The sequence below is a fragment of the Myodes glareolus genome, chromosome 5 (genome assembly GCF_982192425.1).
Source record: "Myodes glareolus chromosome 5, mMyoGla1.1, whole genome shotgun sequence".
In the NCBI taxonomy this organism is placed as follows: Eukaryota; Metazoa; Chordata; class Mammalia; order Rodentia; family Cricetidae; genus Myodes; species Myodes glareolus.
The window spans coordinates 58032655-58038534 of record NC_142030.1 but is presented as its reverse complement, the minus strand read 5'-3'; the positions used below and the strand labels follow the sequence as shown (position 1 = coordinate 58038534).

General features: G+C 43.7%; 1 long non-coding RNA gene across 1 annotated transcript; it reads left to right on the top strand.

The window, feature by feature from the left end:
- The first annotated feature begins 962 nt into the window (after window positions 1-962).
- LOC125391772 (uncharacterized) lies at window positions 963-3359 on the top strand. Its single transcript, XR_015001136.2, has 3 exons — window positions 963-1512; window positions 1960-2075; window positions 2902-3359. It is a non-coding gene; the product is annotated as an uncharacterized LOC125391772 (long non-coding RNA).
- Window positions 3360-5880: the final 2521 nt, after the last annotated feature.

The window sequence follows — 5880 nt, the reverse complement described above, 5'->3', positions numbered from 1 at the left end:
TCCAGAGGCACAGCCAGCAGCCGGCGCCCTCGCCGGGCTCCCGCCCTTAGTAACCGAGCTGGGCGCCTGCGCGCGCTCCTGCCCAGCGCTTGGCCAATCGGGGCGCAGCGCGCAGCCGCATTGGCTCACCGTTGGAGGGGGGCGGGGAAACAGCCTGAAACTGGAAGATTCCACCTCGTGGGGAGGCCGCGGGGGCGGGGAGGAAGGAGGAGTGAGGCGCAGGCGGGGAGCCTGGCGATTGGCTGGCTGGCTCGCCTGGTGGGCGGGGATTGTCACGTGGAAGGCCTGGTGTTTTTTTCTGTATATTGTTGCGTAATGTGCCCCGTTGGTGTGGGGCTGAGGACTCGCAGGTGCCTTACTTCCCAGGTGTTTTTCGGCTAGACCTAGCGAGGGTGTGCAAAGCACCGAGGGAGAAGGCCGGGACATTGGGGGGTAGCATGGATCTCTCTGAGAAGGGAAAATATATCTAGTGGATGGACTGGGGGCTGGGGGAGATAGGAACATGAGGGACCAGAAGAGAAGGATGAGGGGAGAGAGTACTGAAAGAGACAACTGGAAAGGGGGGGCATTTCAAGGTTAGGTGGAAACCTAGTGCAAGGGAAACTCTCAGAATCTACAAGGATGACGTCAGCTAAGACTCCTAGCCATAGGGATATGTAGCCTGAACTGGCCATCCCCTGTGATCCGGCGAGACTTACAGTGGAGGGATTGGAACACCAATCCTAGGCTAGTCATATACTCTTCAACACACGGTCTGTTCTGCCTACAAGATGTGCTGGGATAAAAGGGGTGCAGAAATTGTGGGAGTGGCCAACCAATGACTGGTCCAGCCTGAAACCCATGCTACGGGAGTGAGCTCACCCCTGACACTACCTAGAGTGCCAGGAACCAGCGGCTGGATAACCGAGAAACCTAACAAAACTGGCAAAAAAAAAAAAAAAAAAAAAAAAAAAAAAAAAAAAAAAAAGGAAGAAGGAAGGAAGGAAGGAAGGAAGGAAAAAGAAAAATCAGTGTAAGATGCTTAATGATATGCTCATAGACAGGGCAGCTTTCCTTACGGTTCCAGAGTTACTATCACTTCATAAAACGAATGCCCTTTTTCTCTAATTAGAATTGAGTAAGTGGTGAGGATTACCGATTCTTTTGGAAATTTGGTAGATTTTCTTGTTTAAGCTCTGATACTGACAACCCTCAAAGGGCAGCAGGGGCTGAACCTTGCCGGTATCTGGCATGGGTTGCCTTCAGTCATTTCTCTTAGAAACGCATGCTACATTTGTGATTGCAAGTATATTGGTATAAAATGTGGTGAGGAGAGGAGGCTACAAAGACTTTTGTAAATATTGATGAGACAACAGCTTGACCAGATCTTCTCCTGCTTAGCTCAGTGACTCAACAAACTCACTCTTTCAGGAAGCGCAGACTTACACAAAGGTTTGTAGATGAATCTTCTAACAGCTCTATTCTTCAAAAGTCTCCGCGCTGAATACCTCAAAGTCATCAACAGTTGAATTGGTAAATCGTGATATATAATATGGCAGACTCCGGGGAGGGGAGGTTAAGAGGAAATGAGCTAGTCTTGACACTCAACATGAATTCTGTAATGTTGCTGAGTAAAAGAAAGCATACATAAAAAGTACATTTTTTTGTGACACAATGGATACAACCCTGAGAAAGGTAAGAACATGCATAGTTATAGAAATCAGATCAGTAGTAGCCCGAGGCCTGGAGGTAGGGGAAAGAATAGAACTAACACAGAACAGCTTGGAGTTGGCACGCTATTTTGTGCTCTGTAGTGTTAGTGGTGACAAGTAGGGCATGTCAAAATTCATCAGATTGTATTTGGAGATGTATGTATTTTCAAAAGTTATTATTTGACGTATATGGGTATGCTGTGGGACAATGGATTTTATCTTGTAAAGATTTGTTTCTTGTACTTGTTTTAAAAAATGTCAATTTTAGGCAGGAAGTAGAGGTGGGGCAATGGGAACAGGAGAATTCTGGGAAGAGGAAATATTCAGTCTGTAGTTGTCACCCAGATGCAGAGGAAACAAGAAGAGAATGCCTCACTGATAAAGGTACTAAGCCACATGGCTAACACAGACAAGAATTATGGGCTAATTTAAGATGTAAAAATTAATTAATAAGAAGCCTGACTAATAGGCCAATCAGTTTATAATTAATGTAGACCTCTGTGTACTTCTTTGGGACTGAACGGCTGAGGGAACAGGTCAGGACAGAAACCTCAGTCAACATGGGTGTGTTTCCTGCGCGTCCATCTTTGTACTATGTGCATGCCTAGTGCCCTTAGAGGACATTGGATCCCCTGAAACAGGGGTTATGGATGGTTTGTAAGCTGCTATGTGGGTGCTGGGAGCTGAACTTACTTCTCTGGAAGAGCAGTAAGAACTCCTAACTCGTGTCATCTCTCCAACTGCATATTGCATTCATTTTATTCTGTGTAAACTACAGTTTAATAAAATTGATTTTTTAAGACAAGATTGGCATAAAAATGAATGTAATACTTGTGTATAGCTTTAAAAATCACACACTGTCTCCTTTATTTTTTTCCTAATATTATTTAAGCCTTCCAAGCCTTTTCTTAATATTTGTTAAAGTGTTTTATTGATCATTTAAATAATCTGAATTTTTGTTCTATTCAAAAGCATTAATATTTTTCTTCTCACCTCTCTCTTATTTAAATGTATCCATCCCTTCGACTTCAGCCTGTTTTGCATTTCTTTTTCTAGCTCTGGAATAAAATATTTTATTCTTTTCAATGTCTATTTTTATAGGTTTATTTCTCTCGTTTCTGCTTTAGTTGGATTAATCAGTATTTCTACCCTACTTACTTTTCCTCTGACTTCAAAGTTACCCATTTTTTTGTTTTTCTTCATTTTACAGACAGGGTGTGGGGGCCAAAGGACAACTTTCAGGGTTCACCGTGTGGGATCTGAGCTTGATCATCATCAGGCCATTGGGCCTATAGAAACATCGCTACCCTGAGCCATCTCTCCAGCTCCCATTTCTGAAAGACAGCCTACAGATCCCTCTCTTTTGGAGAGAACTGTTAACGAAGCAGCCTCACATTTGGAGACCGGAGGGACTGCCGTCCTGGTCCTCCCACTGAAGACCACTTCAAAGATGTCTTGAGGAGACTACCCTCCAGCTGCGACCATGGCTGCTGCCGAAGCCGCCATTTCTCCTTCAGGAGGTCTTGCTCTGGTACAGCTGCACCAGCTTACATCAGTAACAAGAACATCAATCAGCCACGGCAGGGCTTCTCTTCCGGCAGCTGTTCTCACTCAGGATGGGAATGCTATCGGTGACTCAGAAAATAAAAAGTTGTTATTTGGTGCTTATGTAAGCCTTGCGATTGGTACTAAGGTAAAACTCAGGTGAGACGAGAAGCTGTGCACGTGGAAGGCTGTGATTGGTAGAATCACAGTCTGTGCATAGGTGTGATATAAGCAGGATGTTTTCCATGCCTTGGAAGCTCATTTAGGAGGATTTTCTCCATGTGCAGTCTCCAGGGCAGGAGCATTGAGCCCAATTAGGGCTTCTCTGAATGGCCTTTGGCTGAGATGCCGTCTTGACCATTGTTCTAGTGTGCTGAACAGGTTTCAGGAAGAGCAGCCTCAACAATAGCAACAACAGAGAAGAGTCAGTTAAGAAGTGCAGACAAGCCACAGGGAGCTGAGAGCCCTGGCATCCAAGCTCAGAGATATGTTATCAAGAGGCAGCTGAGCATTCCAGACATCCACCAACGGCTGAAGCTACAAAAAGCTAATACTAGAAAGAATGTTATTGTAAAGTCTCTGGCTGGTGAGACTGTTGTAAGCCATGGCTATTGGGACAGCAAGCCTTGGCCACTAGAAGAGTCCGTAGCATCCACTGAAGGTTAAAGTCAAACTGTAACTCCAGCCTCTGAATACCGGTCCTCTAGCCCAGAGAAGTGCTCATTTTGAGCACATCCAGCAATAAGCCTTTGTCTTTAAAAGCTTGGAGCTCTGGCTCAAGGCGTGGAGCTATCAGTCTCTCCATTATCTCTGCCTTAGAAACCTCATGAACTCAGGGTTAGCAACATTCACAGAGCAGCTCCCTGCTACCTGCGGTTGTATTTAAATAAAGAAAAAGAGCCCTTAGTCAACCACTTGTGACAGTTTCAGGGGTTTGTGGGATTTTTTTTTTTAACCAATGTTGAGAAATAATCATCATACAAAAAACAGCACATATCTAAAATATAAAGGTTTGGTGAGTTCTGGCATTTGAACACCTGTGAAACTATGCCTGCAAACAGATAAAGAACAATCCACTCCATTTCCTCATCACCCCCGCACACTGCAGGCAGTTCCTACAGCTCTCTACTCATTTTTCCTTCGTCTTTTTCTGTCTCTCACGGTGCAGACTTTTCTTCCGTTGCTCTGTCCTCACGTTCACTCGTATTTTCTTCTATATCCGATGTTAATCCTTTCAGAATATTTTCATACCAGATTATTCCGTTTCTATCAGTAGGAGTTAATTGAAACTCTTAAAAATATCTTCTACTTCTCTACTCAACATAGCCTTTCTTTCTTCCTCCACACAGAATTGAGTTATAATATATAAAAGTTACAGTAACCACTACTTGTCCGTGGCTACCCGTTTTGTCGTCTGAGTCATTTCTGGTTATGTCTCAACAGGTTGACTTTTTTTTTTTATGGGTTAGTGTCCTATGTCTTTGCTTGGTAATATTTGATTGGTCATTTTACTCTGTTAAATGCTGTATTTAACACTCTGTTAAATGTGCTTGGCTTTAGGATATGGTTTGTTACATGGACACAGTTAAATGCTTGCTTCTGCTTCCTTTGCTTCTTTCTCTTATGCATTGCCATTTGAGAGCAGAGCAACCGCTAAGACTAATTTTCTCCACCACTGATGTGGCACCCTTCTGAGCACTCCACCTGATAGCCCATGAATTCAGAGGCTTTTCCATTTTGGCTGACAAGAACACAAACTATTTCTAGCCCTGTGTGAATTCCAGGGATTGTTCCTTCTTTCAATCCTTTCAAGTTGTTCTTTCCCTGGCACCGTGGAGCTTCCTCCCACACGCGCACACTGATCAGTATTCAGCTAAGGCGTCAAGGGAGATCCTCCCAGAGCTCCAGGGTGCTTTTGGCTTTCTGTTCTTCATGCTGCTTCCTCTTCCTGGTACTCTGCCTGCAGGCTCTTCTCATTCTGGCCAACCTGGACACTTGGCTCCGTTTGCTCAATCCAAGGAGACTCTAGGGCTTCCAGTGCTTGTCCTTCTTGATGCTGCATTCTGGATCCCCTGCCCTGCAGCCTTTGGTATAGTAACAGAGCTTGCCTTGTTTCTGCTTTTTTTTTTTTCAGGGCTAATTAGTTACATTGGCTCCCTGATGTCCAGTGTCTGAAATCATTCCATGTATTTGGCCAGGTATTTAGTTGCTTAAGGTTGTTGGATGAATCTTGGTTCCTTTCTCTTATTTTAACACTTAAAAAAAAATACTCAATTACTAAATTTTTAGATAGGTGGTCAGGATAAATCACCCTGAAGAGTAGGTGACTTTTAAAATGCAAAAAAAAGAGAAAGGAACAGAGAAATAAGAGTTCTAGACCAAGGGAATGGGCTGCACAAAGGCTCAGATAACGAAGTTCTAGGCATGTCCTCAGAGCAGTGAAAGCCTGCTTGGTAGTGCTAGCATGATTCTCTTCAGACAGAGAATGGTGTATGTTGTGGTTGGGACAATAAAGAGGGACCTGCACGCGGTCATTATGAAGAATTAAAATTGTAATCTCAATAAAATGGTCATTTAAGGGTTTTATGTTATAGTATTTTAATTGACAGAATGCATACACTTTTTTATATATGCACACACCATG